We start from the raw sequence: 14,187 nt of genomic DNA, 5'->3' as shown, positions 1-14,187 counted from the left end.
TAAGGTCATTTAGTATCCCTTTGACCTTGTCCGACTTCTCTAATTTACCAGCCATATCACTAGTATCCTCCCAAACCTATTCATTGTTTTCCTCCATTGCCTATTTGTTAGCCCTAGCTTCTACCTCTCCCACTGCCTCAAACCTTTTAATATTTCTTATACCTACATTAAATTGTGAGACAAGCCATTTAATAACCATGATGTCCTAGTGCCCAGTGACCTCTTCTAGCATTGACACCTTAGCATCCGAAGTGAGCGAGTCGGGATTCAGATTAGAGACATCATGTCTAGGAGGAAAGGGGGCAACCTCTTTAGAGGCAGTAGGAGACTAGTGAGATTCCAAGGCCAAGGAGGAATCAAATTCCTCAAAAACTTCTTCCTCATCTGATTTTAATTACTCCACTTCCTTAGACGAAAGGGTATGAGATATTTTCTTGTTTTTTCCTCCAATAGGATTGAAATGAGTAGGAACTAGCTTAGGTTTAGATGAAGAAGAAGCATTGGGGTTAGGTTTTGAAATAGGGGCACCTGAAAGCTCTACCAATAAATTAGAACCTGATAATGGACTAAGGAGAATCAATAGGGACTCACTAGATGGGGATAAAGCTAGGTGGGAGTTGTGTAGCCTAAGAATTAATCCTTGGTCAGGGTGAAGAGATTTTTAAGATTTGGCTCTAGCAACTGATTGAGTCAAAGAAGAAAAAGCCCAAAAGGAAAAATTCATTTTTTATGTCATACCTTAGATGGTTTAGCATAGGGAAAAGATGGTTATGAAATCTTTTAAACCTATCGTCCAAACTAAAGTATTTCATGAGTAGCAAGGTTTCATCCTTCCAAATACTAGGGAGGCCCTCTCTATTATACTCACTTTGGAACCTCAAAACCCCTTTTCCTAGCTTGAAAAATCTTTCGAATTAATCTTTGTTGGATCGTTTCAGCGTCTTTGGAAAATTTATTCCCTCCTATGATAAACTAGTGATAAGAGTGATCATATTTGGTGATATTTTGAATGCAACTCCCCCAATATTCACTTGGTCCTCTTCTCCCATGATTGATAAAATTTTATGGAGAGAAAGATCACAGCCCTACACGCCTTCCACACAACTTGCAAGGTTACCTTTGACCACTTTAGATCATAACTTGGCATTGTTTTCAAAATCATCACAACTATCTGGTTTAGTTTGTATGAGGTCACCCCCATAGTTATCATAGATAACTTAGAGGTTAAAACCAAAGGGGAAAAATAACAACTAGTAGTATGAGAAAGACAATGCTTATGAGGGTTGGGGAAAGTGACATTGTTATTTCAAATAGACATCCAAGACCTAAACATTGAGGGATTTGTCGAAAGGGCGATAATAGTAATAAAAAGGTAATCCTTGGATTATACTCCATCATAAGTCTTTATGTCCTCAAAGATAGCAACACAAACCATATTTCGAATATCATAAATACCCATCTAATTTTTCAAATGATTGGAAAATGGGCCTAAAGAAGCCAATCTTCTTGCAGCTATATATCCTTCTTTCTTGTATGACTGAAAAATATGTGGTTCACCTTGTGAATGAGGTCCCGACACTTAGCAACAAGGTGCTCACATTTCTAGTCGTGCTTGGCTTCATTTTTTTGAATTAAGATAGTGTTTTTTGAATCACCTTCTATGATGATTTGATTGTACCTTCTATCATTCACAATAACTATGCCATAACAGACTGTTATCACCTCTACAATACTTGAAATTCAAGTCCCCAAGTTGGTCACGTAGGAAAGGGTAAGATTACCCTTATGGTCACAAATGACCCCACCTCGAGGTTTTGTAGAAGAGCTGTCAATATTCAATTTTGATCAACCAAAGTTGGGGGGGAATGGCAATTACAACAATATTGTTCTTTCCTCATATTATAATTTTTATAAAATTTTAACAAATTAATAACTTATAATTCATAAATAAAATTTAGTGAAATTTATTTGGTATAGAATGCTAATAGATAAAGTTCATCGCAATTGTATTGTTTAAAATGGTTAAAATGAAATAACAAGTAAATATAGTGATATGTTATATAAGTAATTTTTAACTATAACTAGGGGATATTAGTGGCTTCAAAGGTTGGGTTCTTTTATTTGTTTTCCCTTGATATGTGTGACAAGATGATAATTTTGGCAAAGAAAAGTAATCGAAAACTCATTTTATCTTGAGATTATTAATTATATTACAAACCCTTTTTAACATCATTTGAATTTAATTTCACATACACAAATCTTGTGAATAGAATCCCTCATTGTGATACTGTACTAGGTTAAAAAATAATTAATATTTTTTAATATCCTTCATCTATGCATCTAAACATTTAAAAAATCAAGTTATGGTTCAATTATTTAATCTTTAATAATATTTGATATGGGGCTACTTAGCTAAACCAATTCTAATTTCCACCATAATTCTAAATCATATAATCAAACCTCCAGTATAGCATTTTCTCATTAAATTTTTACCAAGGCCATCTAAATTTGTAGTTGCATTTAAGCTTTCAAGTAACACCAAATCTAATAGATTCTAATTAAAAGTTAAATTCGCTACCTCAGAAATAAATTTAAGATTAAAGAAAAGTAGAAAATTGAGTGCCATCTTTTAGTAAGATGAAAAAACCATATTGTATGTGTTCCCATGATTTAAGAATGCAACATCAAAAAGAGTTTAAAAGAAATCAATTCTTTGAAAGGTATTGAATCACGCACAATAATTTTATGCTATACAAGGCACTAAGTTGGAAATTTCATAATCCTTGACAAAGGAAAAGCCCTGTTCCATATCTTATCTTTTTGAAAAACATATCGAGTTGAGGTAGAACAACAATTATACTTGGGTCATAAACATGTATACATGAATTCACTTATATATAAAAATATAAAAGAAGTTTTATTGATGGTAATGTAGTTTCTTTTAGGAAATAAAGATTTTATTTCTAGTTAGGAATATAACTATGAACTCAACTACTAGTTGGTTAGCTCTTGAAATATTATTCAAGTGCAGTGCATCATGCTTTTTCTCTTAGATGCTAAAGGAAAATAAATTGATGTATAAGTTATTGACAATAAATTGTAACACAATCTTACAAATGCACACTTATGTATTAGAGTAGTAATAACACAATTTATCAATTCTTGTAGCATGACTCATAAATCAAGTGAAAGATTTACTCTTCTATATGATTCCATTGCTACAATAAACATGGATGAGGGTACAACTACATATAATCATTATTATAGGGCATTAAAAATGTAACCTCATTTACCTTAAATAGATAAGGATACAATGAAGATAAACTTCCATTTTCCACTCCAAGGAAACTTGAGCATCATTTCATCCCTCTAAACCAACTAAGATGGAAGCAACCACACATCTAAAATGATGTATATATTATTTATAAACTATTTGAAATATTTGATTAGGTGGTTACATATTTGGTAGACTTATAATATCAACCTCCAATAAAACATCTAGAACAATGTGGAAATGTTGTACTACTAGTGAGAATTGTTTGATTAGGTGGTCACATGGTAGGTAAACTCATAATCTATACCTAATCTATCAAGAGACTATTTTTTCTCATGTGGAACATCTTATTAAAAAACAATAATAAAAAATATCAAACATCATTAAAATAGTTTGATAGGTAGATTAGAAAAACTCCAATGGTAAAGCATTCTTTAGGATTTATTTTCTGAAAATCTCAACAATAATCTAGTATGTTATGATTGCCCCTTTATGGGGTAGGGGTGTAGCTCGATTGGCGAGAGATTCTAGTGGTGAAGCATGAGGTCAAGAAGTCTAGTCCCCCCCAGCCCATGTGGTATTAGAGGATGTGTTGTTCCAGCATCAACGATCATGTGAAAAACTTTACTTGGCACACTGCAGTTTATAGGGGAGTACTATACCCAATTCTTGCACTCTAAAAATAAAATAAAACAATGACTGCCCCTCTATAAGACTTTCCTAAATTTATTATTTCTAATTATCCTTATCGATCTAGGGATCATCTCTAGCTATCTTGGAATGAGACCTTTTATTAGTTATCTCTTGAAAGAAAATGATTCTTAAAAATTCACAAGGCCTAAGATGAACAAAATGTTTTCTAAAGACTCCCAAATTGATGTTAAAGATGTGAGGTAGCTCTTCAACAATTATATCACCCTATTTAGCCATTAATCGTAATATTAAAAAAATAACACAATGATTTAATTAATATGTTTAAAGCATAGTTCATGGTCAAACCAATGAAAAATAAATATGGTTTCCCATTTTACATGTCATATCTTTCATGTTGAACTAGTTTTATTTTAATAGAGATTGAACAATCAAACATTAGCATTACTAAGCCTCAATTAAAATTATCTAAAATCCTCATATATTCCACATGAATTCTAAGTTAACAAAATTTAGTTCTTATAATTCTTAAGTGAATATTCCCTTTCTCACTGTGTAGTAAAAATTATACATAAAAAATCATAACTCAAATTAAAAGGTGTTACATGTGAAGAACATTCTACTAATAATTTTACCATAACATATGATTAAATACCAAAAAAAATTATCCATACATTTTATTTAATTTTAATATAGGCTAGATCAACACATCCTAAAACTAGAACTTAACACATAATAGAGTTTCATTGCTAATAAAATGTTCTATTCCAACCCTTATGAGGATTCATGTGTAATTAATATGTGACTCTTATTTCATATGTGTATTGTTTAAACAAAAATAATTCTTTTCTTTTGCACAAATTAAGCCATTGAATTAGGATAGAAGGGTTGTAGATCCTTATAAAAATATACGACATTTGATCATCCCATGAATATTAGGAAAACTACTATGATAAAAATATACGACATTTGATCATCCCATGAAATATTAGGAAAAAATCTAATATTGTTACTATTATCTTGATGCAAAATAAAAATCCCACATCATATGTGTTATCTTATGGTCTTAAAAACGTAACTTGCATATTTTTTGAAATCAATCAATGTTATCAAAGGTACTAAATCATGCATGTTAATATTTATGATAAAAATGCATGGATGTATAGGCTTTACAAGATCTTATGGAGGAAAATTTGTGATCCAATTCTTATTTTTTGTAAAAAATATCAACTTGTGGTAGAACTTCATTTAACCCTAGGTCATTAGCATCAATACATTTAATTCATTTACCTATATAAATAAAATAGAAGAATTTTTTGAGGCTAGTGGAGATTTTCTAGGAAAGAAATAGTTTTTGTTACAAATACAATATATAAACTCACCTAACAGTTGGCAAGATTTAAATAAATATAATTTGTAATACATCATGCTTTTTTTTCAAGATATTAATACACAATAAATGGATGAAAAAAAATCACAATTTAAATGGAACACAAACATATCAATGTATACTCATGTACTAAGAATAGTCAAAACACAATAGCACAAAGACACTCCTTGTTAGAATGATTTTATGCATTTGAAGCAACAAGGATGCAACCAACCAAATATTTAGAATGATGTGGAAATGATGTACAAACAAGGAAGAATGTTTTCTTAGGTGGTTTCATGTAAGGAACACACATAATTTGAAGATGATTAAACAAGGTTGATAGTTGGATAAGAAAATATCTAAAGGTTAAGATTCCTTTAAGAATGTTTGTTAAATACCAAAAATTATCTAGGATCTTATTATTGCTACTCTCAATAAGAGTCAACACAATTACTAATTTCTAATTTCTAATTACCTTATAGTAATGTGCAAATCACCTCTAGCTCTCTTGGAATTATCACTTGAAATAAAACTAATTATTAAATGTATACAAGGCTTCAAATAAATAATAGGGTTCCTAGAGACTCCAAAGTTGAAATTCTAATATAATAAAAAAGGTGAAAACTAGTCTAAACATGCAAAATAGGAATCAAACCCAATCCCATCAATTACACAGGAGAATACCCAATGAGTCCCAAATTCACACTATTGTGAGAGTTGCTTAATTCTAGCTTTGATTGTTATAATTTGATCATATTGATTGGATATGATAGATACAATTAACTAGAGTAAATAGTGTGAAATTGACAATAAACAACATAAACAAATAGAGGAAGGTTTGGAAATAAACTAAGATGTACAAAGATAATAAGGAGATACTAAGAGGAAGTTGTGCCTGAATTTCAAACTAAATCTAGGTGGACATTGTCGCTAGGTACCTTATCCCTATGAGATTATAAACTAAGTTTTAAAATCACATTGGAACATTGAGACTCTGCACTATCTTCCTTCTAAATTTTAGCCTGAACATGGATGACTATGGTGCTCAACACCCTAGTCCTATAGAACCAAGGTGCTAGTTGCTAGTGTCCAAGTTACTTTTGATTAAATTTGTAAGAGATCCTATGACTGGATTAAAAAGAGGATGTAGAGAGTAATTTGTGCCTGAATCTTGTGCTAAAACATGGTGGACAATGTGGCTTTATGTTATAGTCCTTTCAAAGGATCAACTAATCATAGAAATAAAAAATGGAACACATATCCTAATGTTCTCTTTCTATCAACTACACTTCCTATTCAATCACTATGTGTGTATCCATCTAGCCCAAATTTATTTGTTGCATTATACAAATACTATATCCCTTGGTGTCATTCACAACCTTAGGGTTCTATTACCCATTTGCCAATATATGTCCTTAGGTGTATCAAAAAATATAGAAATCAAATTCTTACTACATGCATTATATTAGGCCTATAAATCACTATTTAATTAGATTATACACCAAGATCATTGGGAGAAAAGGTAAGATACTTAGACTCAACAATATTAGTAGAGTGAGAAAGAAAAGAATTGGTGAATATTTGAATATTGTGATTAGGTGGAGATATAGTTTTTTTTTCTTTGTCATTCACACCAACTATGAATATAGTATTACTATAAATACAATCTTGAATCTTACTCCTTAAAGTATAACACTTCTTAGTATCATGACCAGGTTGATAATTATAAATTTAGAAAAGGCTTTGGGATTATGATAAGATAGAAAAGGTTTAGATGTATCAATTCACCTTATGGAAGGAAGTTTCAACACATTATGATGTATCAACCTCAACATTATACTATGAAAAGAATTAGAAAAAGGAGTAAATTCTTTTCTAAGGTATTTGGATAAAGGGGCCACACCTAATGTCATATATGTCACTTGAGTATTGAAGTTGTCATTTATCTTGATGTATGATTTGTTTAGTTTAAAATTCACAAAATATTGTTGAGCACCCTCATTCTTATCAACTAGAGCCATTGAAGGAGATGATTCAAATTGACTCCCTTGAAGCTGAAATTTATGAAGAACTACACACAATTGTGTAAAAGAAGTAAAAATAGAAAATAGAAGCTTATCTCAGATGTATTTTTGTAATTTAGCAATAAAAATTATTTGAACATCATGATCAAGTGTAGGATAAACAATTTGAGAATACACATGTTTATATGTAGCAATAAAATCAGTCACTTTTTCTTTAACTCATTTCTTACAATTAATCAAATCAATCAAAGAAGCCTTAGGACCAATATTATTTTAAAAAATTTGAATGAAAGAATTAGTTTTTTTTTAAAATAAGTAATGGAATTAGGAGACAAAGAACAATACCATTGACAAGTTTATCCCTGAAGATTCAAGTAAATAATTTAGCCATAATTCTTTGGTCATGAGAAGAATCACTACACAAAGTTTGAAATGTTTTCACATAGCCTCGAGGTCACCTTTTCTAATGTACAACTCTAACTGAGGGACTTCCATATGTTAAGGGAGAACAAAATGAACAATGTCATTAGATAATGGGCTCGCTACATCAAATGTGGGAACATTAAACTTTGATTGAGTCATGGAAGCCAATTGATGTTGTAGGGATGTAGTAGTTTGGGCTCACTTTTTGATGGTTGCTTTGGTGGAAGGATTGAAATGGACATGTTGAATTGTGATGGAGGGGTTAACATTGTTGCATGTAGGTGGAGGTTGAGAATAAGGCGGTGGAACATTATGATGTGTTGATATGGGAGATAATTGGGATACAAATAGAAGACTCATGGAAGGTTGTATCTAAGAATATTGAATCAGGGGATTGTCCCCATGACTAACATGTGTGGGATTTACATTTTGTGTCGAAGAAGTCATGATTGCAGATGTAAATGTAGGCACATTAGGCAAGGTTTTAGACATAGTAATGGAATAATTGACTTGACTAGTGGGTTGAGAGTAATCAAGGACTTTATCATAACTTTTGATAGGCATGGTATTAGTGTCAACAATATGAGAAAGGCCATACAACAAATCAACACAAATTTTACTACCTAGTCCTAATTTAGGACCATGGCATTGTATGCCTTGGTCCTAATTTGGGACTAGGGCATGGTATATTATAGTCCTAGAAATTAGGACTCCAAACTAGGGGCTAAGCTAGAAAATTGAAAAAAAATGAAAAATAGGTAAGGGTTGTGAGCAAAATCAGCATTGCAATCAAGGCTTGAAAGATGAAATGCCAAAGTGAGACCTAAGTAACGACAAAATTATAGGAAAGTAAAATTTAGAAAATTGTAGAGAGATTGGAAGAGGCTCGAACTCAACAACATTCATAGAATGCAAAGGTAATAGATTAGTAGAAATTTGGAGGTTTTGATTAGGAGGAGCTATGAATTTATTCCCTTTATCATTGACACCATCCATAAATATATTATTATTATCAATAAAGTATTGGATCTTATTTCTCAACTAGTGACATTTCTAAGTATCATACCCAAGTTGATGATGAAATTGACAAAAAGTTTTAGGATCATCATAAGATATAAATGGTTTAGAATTGTCAATTGGTTTGATTGGAGAGCTGCTGGAAGTGGGTGGAGAGAGAAATTGATACCCTTAAAGTGGGGGTAAATGAGATAATTGATACCTTCACAGCTTTGCCAAAACCTAGCTAATCTAAGAAGCTCATGATTATGACCCAAAAGCTCTCCCAATATGTTGTAGTTATGAAATGCAACCATGAACAAAGAATTAAAAAGGTGGAATAGTCTATGGTGGAGATAAAGAAAAACCTCAAGAACCTGGTTGACATAAGAAAGGAGGCCATGAATAATAGTATAGAGGGGCTCAAAAATATCAATGTCATGGTTGTGGAATACAGATCCATTCATAGTGAACTTGAGAAAGATCTTGGAGGTGAAGACATGGCTACTGGAGACAACAAAACCACAAGCCCTAGTTCCAGGACCAGAAGTAGGAGCAACAATAAGGGCACCTCTAGATTCATTATGGAGGAGCTAGAGGAAATCAATAAGATTACCATCTAGAAGAACAAGGAGCTAGTGAACTCTCTTAATTGAGTGCTTTTATTTTATTTTTATTTTTATTTTGTGTCTCTTTTTCTTTCGTGAGTGTTGTGGGGTGCTCCCCTATTTTGGTTTTGGTTTATGCCTATTTGGCCGATGGCCGCCTTTTTTAAAACTTTTGGTTTTGGGTCCATGTAAAACTCGTTTATCTTTATAAAAAACAAGACAAAGAATAATACTATTATGAGGATTTATCTCTAAAAGTTCTAGTAATAAATTTAGCCATAAGTCTTTTATCATGAGAAAAATAACTACACAAAGTTTCAAATGTCTTCACATGAGTCAAGAGGTCACCTTTTTAATTATACAACTCCAATTGAGGGACTTCCATGTGCTTAGGAGGAACCATATAGAGAATGTCATTAGATAGTGTTCTTTCTACATCAAATATGCAAAAATTGAATTTGGATTGAGTTATGGAAACCAATTGATGTTGTAATGATGTAACAGTTTGCGCTAGGTTATTAATAGTTTCTTCGGTGAATGGTTTGAAATTAGACATATTGGATATTGATGGAGGAGTATAAATTTTGTAAGTAGTTGGAGGTTGATAATAATGGGGGGAACATTATGGTATGTTGACATGGGAGATGGTTGTGATACAAATGGAAGAATCATGGATGGAGGTATGTAAGAATATTGATTAATAGGATTTCCCCCAAGACTAACATATGTAAGATTAACATTTTATGTGGAAGTAGTCTCATGATAGAAGATATAAATATAGTCACACTAGGAAAGGATGTAGGAATAGGAATACAATGGTTAACTTTGCTTGCAGATTGAGAGTAACCAAGAGAACAACTTTTAATGTCATAGCATTAGTATCAACGATATGAACAAGGCCACACAAAAAATTACACGTATCTTATCATTTAGCAACATTATTTTGAAACCTTCAATCAAGGGTATTTCCTCACTATTCAAGTATTGTTAACCCATCCATTATTGAATATTGTTAAATTCATTATAAATCTTCTCCATTTGGTCAATAGTAACCCTAGTTAGTGATATATCTATATCTTGAGAAGTAATAGGAGAATGGGGGTAAATGATGTCATTTGTTGTGTTAGATGAAGCATTAACATTCACATGGAATAAGTTATTCAACTATGGCTCCATATACTTAGTGTTTAAACCTTGGGAAGACTTAAGTCTACAACTTCTTCTCACTAGAATATTATTTGTAGGACTAAGGGTAACAAAAGTCATGCACAAAGGGAAATTGGATGCAAAAACTATGATTAAGTAATGTATTTATTTTTAAATATGATTGATTAACCAATAAATTAAGGAATGTGAATTATGATATTGGATATTAGATGCATATAAATCTGAACATTACATGTCATAATAATCAAATCTAAAAACACAACTTAAAAAATTATGCAAAACACAAGTCAATTTTAGAATAATAAATCAAAATTTTCTATGATATTAAGCACTAAATTTATGTAATTCAATTGCAAATATGATTTATGAGTGAAAAAATGAATGTTAAAGTGCATACAAATCATACTTGGGATAAGAAATCAGTAACAAGTATGAAAGAAGTCAGGTTCACCAAATTATTTTGGTGAACTAGCTACCCAAATGAATGCAAGTGTATAAGATATATGTTTGAAAAATAACTAAAAATATGAATCAATTAAGTGCATATGAATCAAATGTGAAAATAAAAATGAGTAGCAATGTAAGGGTAAGATTCAGGATCACAAAAACATAATGGTGATAAAAATTAGGGTTTCACAAGTTATGTTTTGCAAACTAGGAAACCACCTAATTTTTATATGAAAAAATAAAAAAGGAGGATAGATACAATAGATCCAACCTCAATTATATTGGGAAGAGGGTTGAACATTGATTGTAGTCCTTATTCCCCTTTTATTTGAGTTAAAAATATAATTGGAATCGTATGCTTTGAATTTAGCACAAAATGATAGATAGTTGAGAGGAAATAGTAAGAAGGGACTACTACAAATATCCAAACAAGCCACAATCAAGGATATAGGAAAAAGAATAAAATAGAAACCTGGTCTAGAAGTTGGGGCTATTTTTTGGGGACCCGATAGTACAAAGTCGCATTGGTCCTTCGACTTTCCGTCCATAAAAGATTGAACATGTCTGTAATCATTGACTCTATCGAAATGCTTGAATACAACTCTTGAGTCGATTCCCTATACAAAAAATGGGAGAGAAAATTATTTTCGATAGTGGTCAAACCCTAGTTTGGAAATTAACCTTGAAATTTAAATAGTAATTAAAATGGAAACTACAAGAAGGTGCTTTCCTTTTGAGGGAAAGGCTAGATCTGAAATGAAGTGCTTGTAATTGAAATGTATAACTTGATGAAGTTTGTTTGGATCCTCATGCAATAGTCTTAGGACTTGTCTTGTAGAATTTATTCATAGAAATTTGATCATTGATGCAATCTTGAATGCCTAAACTTGTCTTCACTTCTTCTCAAATCCTTGATGAATGTTTGATTTCTTGCTCACTTGAATTTTAAATATTAAATGAGGCTCTTAAAAAATATTAGGTTATGTCCTCAAATGAGAGGGGTATACCTCCTTTTATACTTGACTGCCCAAAAATTAAATGGATTTATAGAGTAGGCTGACATGGGATAAAATTTCCCTCACATTGTTGAAAGGTGTGCACCCTTGTTCTCCTTATTTTGTGCATTGCAGTGCTCAGGTTTGTGACATGGCTTAACCACCTCCCATGGATTTTATATGTCTAGTGGTTGTATCGAGAATTAGCAAGTCGATCTTTTGTTGCAACGACAACCACACTTGTAACAAGTGGCATTTGAGCTTGGTCATAGCTTCAAACCCCTCATTTTCACTGGGGGGATTGTTGCAAGGTGTGCGCCATTGGTCTCCAAATTTGAATCTTGATTAAGATGACCAGGGTACTAATCACCCTAGTCTTGATAATTAGAACTCAAGTTTGAGGAGAAGGAATGGAAGGGAATGAAATTGTAAGTTTAAAGGTGGTGTGAGTAGAATGAAAATAGGCACTTAGCATTGAAAGACAAAGTGCCAAGGTGATATCTAGGAGAGGAAAAAGTTATATGTGAATACAATTTATGATGCTACAAGTTCATAATGGCTATAGAGGAAATGATCTCAATGTAGTTAATACTAGGAACCTATGAGAAACCTTTGGCCAGAAGCCATGGTTTGAACTTCTCAACTAATCCATCTGCTACAAATTTGGTCTGATAGATCCACTTACAACAAACCATATTTCTTCTCTTAAGAAGTGGAACAATATCCCAAGTGTTATTTTAAATCATAGAGTTGTACTCTTCCTTAATTATTGAGTCCCACTTACCAATACCCGATGCTTCATGAAATAATTGTGGATCTAAAGTTATGGCAATGTAAGAATGAGAAATGTCTTCATGTTTTGATAGAGTTCTACGTGTATCTAAGGGATCTCCAACAAGATTTCCTGCTAACTCAAGTGTCTGATGATCCTAACAAGGTCTATGTGGAGATGAAGCAGGAGAATCCTTAGCCTCAAAATTTTAACTCTACAAAGAGAAAGATGAAGCCTCATGATAAACTTTATTATTATGAGGAAAATCCTCTTAGTCACTATCTAAACATTTGATTGAGTAAGGAAATTGTGAGGAGCATCTAAGAGAGGTTTCCTTGAACTACAAACTTCTCTCAATTAAGAGGTCATGTGTCTTAGGATCCATAAGTCACTATGCTTTTATACCATAAGGATAGCCAACAAAGATAGATGGGTAACATTGAGGTTCAAAGGCCTTGTTCTTCTCTGGAGGGATATGAGCTCATGTTGGGGACCTAAAAAATCTAAGGATATACATAATAGGTTTCCTACCATAGCAATCCTCAAAGGAAGCTATTCCCTTTAATTCCTCATGCAAATACTTATTTTGGATTTAATTATCATAGTTGATAGCTTCTACCCAATGCTCAACTGCAAGGGGGCATGAGTAGATCATGTAGGTAGCCATTTCTTTTAAGGACCTATTTTTCCTTTTAGTGATGCCATTTTGTTATGGTGTTTATGCAATAGTATATTGAAGATAAATTCTTTTAAGACTAAAAAATTGATCAAAGTATGGTGGCTCATAAATTCTCTACCATTATCTATGCATGAAGTTTTAACATAATTTCTAGATTGGTTCTCAACATGAGTTTTAAACGCTTTAAATCTATCAAATACATCTTCTTTATGTCAAAGAAAGTAGAACCATGTATATCTAGAATAGTCATAAATGAAGGTGAGAAAATATAAAGCCTTTCTAAAATACAATGATGGAAAAGGACCCACCAAGTCACTAAGAACCAACTCAAGGTTTTTAAAAGCCATCCAAGCCTCCCCTTTTTTATATTTATATTCAGGATGCTTTCCTTGGGAACAACATAAAGAAACACCATTAAAATAATTTATATGAGGAAGGATTGAGACCATTTTTCCATTCTAATCTATTGAAAATAGTGATAGTTGAGATGGGAAAACTACTCATGCCATAGTTCTCTCAATGAACCTATGTGGGTGAGAAAAACAAAAGATAGTGAATCAAGAAAAAAATGAGAGAAAGCATACAGGAGAGAATTATGATAAACCTTATTATTTGAAAGGAGTGCATTATTTTCAAGATTGTTGATAGTTACAAAATCAGAAGTGAACTCAACTTTTCTATCATTTTATGACAGATGGAGAGAAGGTTGGCTAACAAATTAGTCACATAGAGGATATCACCAAATGTACTAGTACCAACATCAGCAAACATTTTCCCAA

Source organism: Cryptomeria japonica, chromosome 4, assembly GCF_030272615.1.
Source record: "Cryptomeria japonica chromosome 4, Sugi_1.0, whole genome shotgun sequence".
NCBI lineage: Eukaryota > Viridiplantae > Streptophyta > Pinopsida > Cupressales > Cupressaceae > Cryptomeria > Cryptomeria japonica.
The sequence above is the reverse complement of the archived record's forward strand: the minus strand, read 5'-3'. Positions refer to the sequence as shown.